Source organism: Aptenodytes forsteri, unplaced genomic scaffold (genome assembly GCF_000699145.1).
Source record: "Aptenodytes forsteri isolate BGI_AS27 unplaced genomic scaffold, ASM69914v1 Scaffold357, whole genome shotgun sequence".
Lineage (NCBI taxonomy): Eukaryota > Metazoa > Chordata > Aves > Sphenisciformes > Spheniscidae > Aptenodytes > Aptenodytes forsteri.
Window position 1 is genome coordinate 1,162,420 of NW_008795671.1, and position 3,025 is coordinate 1,165,444.

Sequence of the window (3,025 nt, forward strand, 5' to 3'; positions counted from 1 at the left end):
TCCTTTCTTCTCCTTTTGCACCCACAAGTAAGCGCGGTGGCGCAGCGCGTCGGAGGCGAAGCGCACGGCGGGCAGGGCAGGGCGGGCACCGCGGCGCTCCGCCGCTCGCTCGCCCCGTCGCTCCCCATTAACGCCGGAGTCGCACGGCAAGGGAGTATGACAAAATCTGAGGGGCGTTTCGGACGTTTACACACTTAACAGCAGGAAATAGCTCTCCCGAAACTCGTCTGGTTTGGCCGGGTGTCCTAGCCTCATCTCACGGGGTCGCCTGACAGCGAAAAGTCATGGGTGGTCTTCAGCTGGGCAAGAAAGGAACAGTGTGGATCAGTGAAAACGTGCTGCGCTGGACGCTGTAGTCATTTTTGGGATCCCCCTACTAGTCATCTGTAGTCATTTTTTATGTATGAGCAGACATACACGTTAGTAAAATACTTGGCTCACGCTAATTAATTTGTCGCCGCATTCGCAATCTGGGAATGAACATACTCATATTTGCTCAGGCGAGTAATCTTTACTCACCTATACCGTAAGGTTGCTGCACACGTGGCCCTTATTTATCTTGGTAAGCATTAGTCTGGAGTTTCGGCGGTACCAGAGAGACACCGCAGCTGAGCGGTTCCTCAGTGCTACCTGCCAGGCCCCAGCCGTCCGGCCCAGAATGTTTCCCAGGTTAGATGCATTCCCAACATCGAGTACCTCACTGCCTTAGTAACACAACCAGATGCTGGCCAGCAGTCTGCAGAAAAGAAGGTGCAGAATTTATTAGCTAGAAGAAAGGAGGGAGCCCAGGCTTGGCAACACATTCATTTTGTGCCTCCAGGTGAACAGGAATTGGTAGCAATGAAACGAGGAAGGTTTGCCTTCGACAGTCTTTTTTCTTACCAATATACAGCTCATGAGTTTACTAGGCACTACAGATAACAGTAATAAACAATGATTATGTGTATTTTAGCCTAAGCTAACTTTGATATTTACCCATATTTCACTATTTCCCCCAAGGAAAAAAGAGATACCTCAAAGAAACAAAACAAGCTACCTGTAAATTATTATTATCATAATTCTAACCGCATTTAACATTTTTTCCTCAACCTTTGATCTGTGCAGTACATGTGTAACAGGGACTGGGACTTACTGTTCTGCATCTCAGGAGGTAGGGCCTCGCAGATAGTGCGATACATTTTTGCACTTCGAAGAAGCCCCGAAGATGAAGACGCCTAGTTCTGATCATTCAGTAGATTTCCTGGGTGATTCGGTGCAAATTAGTTAATTCATCCTTGATCTGCTTGATCCAAACCACTGCATGAAGTCATTAATGGTTCTTACTTGTAAAGAGATAATAATAAAGTGCCCAAAGTGGTGTGATGACTGAAGTTGTGAATCTGTTGAGAATTGCAGATCATGGATGACAAACACTATAAAACCACCGACATCGATAGCTATCACTGTCTAACTGTAAGGCAGTGCTGAGCAGCAGGCTGGTTTTGTTGGAAAGGTATGGTCTGTGTTTATGCCTGTTTGTTTACGTTAATACTGATAAACCTGCACTACGAACATAACGTTTGTGGTTAGAGGAGCACCACTAGTTCCTTGCCTTCTGCCTTGCTGCTCTTGACCGAACAGACGGCTTCTCTGCCCCATCCCGTGCATTCCCTCTGCACGCTGGATTTTCAATGCCCAGTGACGAAAAAACACCCAAATACTGGAAGCCCAGAACCCAGACGTAACCCAGCTGCTTTTCATACAGGTCTTCCACGAACAGGACGAGAGACGTTCCGACCCGTGTAACCCAGTGCCCGCTCAAGAGTCAGCACAGACAAAAATCGTCATTTCTCACTGCTGGGTATCTAGCAGCGGTGCGGGGCCCGGGGATCCCAAAGCGCCGCATTGCCTCGCCTAAGGCAAGGAAATGCTAAGTGGAAGAAAGGCCTTTCTTTTGCAGGCTGCACTGAGAGGATTAGTCGTTTCACAGAGGTTACCCAAGACTGCTATCAGGTAGCAATAACTTTGATCGCTAAAAGCTGCAGTGAAGCTGATAAGCGGGAGCAGAGAGCTGGTATATCCCGTTTCAAATCTCCGTGTGTAAGCCCAAGGTCCTGATTTTTATAATCTTGCCCTGAAAGCACCTACAAATTATTTCTCAAAAAGAAACACATTTCAGTTTAACCTGATAGCATTTCCTTTTTTCTCTTTTTTCCTCTTTTTCTTTTTTTTTTTTCTGTTTTAGACAGAAGTAGCATCATTATCTTCTTTGAACTGCGAAGCGCCAGCAGAAGGGTAATAGAATAACAAGGCTGCACACTACCTCAGGGAAGCAGGAGAATTTTTTTCCCGGTGTGTTTCAAACATGCGTCTCTCCAGAGCCATTCTCACTCAGCTGCTGATCAAAGCCTGAGTTTTCCGAGCTAGTTATTCAGGCTGTAGGCTTCTCAATGCAAGGGCCGTAATTTTTATATTTGGGTCTTTAGGCACAAGTCCATCAGGGAAAAAAAAAACCTACCCTAATCTTTAATATTCTGTACATGCGTATGCCTTGGGTCTCTCTAATTTTGTATTCCAGTGATTGGCAGAATTAGAAAATAATGACTAGCACAATTTTGAAGTCAAACAACAAAGTCTCCACCTGCTTGTATTTCTAAAACCTACATTCATCTACAAATATCTCGGTTGCTGCAGACCATTAATATCATGTGGATCGTGTGGCACAGTTTACCTTTCTGTATAGTGCAGAATAAATTAGGAAAAGAAAGGAAAAGTCCATGAACCCCTTAGATAACATTAAGAAAGAAAAAAGGGGAATACAGAAAAAGAAACTGTGAAGAAATGGGCTGAGAAGATGTGGAGCCCTTGAACTTTGACCAAAGTAAATAAATACTTCATTCCTTAGTGCATGAAAACAATGCCATTGTGAGGCTCTGAGCTCACCTTACCTTGTCTCCTTGTCTTTTCTTTGTTCTTCTGTTTCTTTCTATTTTTAGAATACACTCATAATTGATAGTATTAAGATATAACTAGGAATTTCACGTAT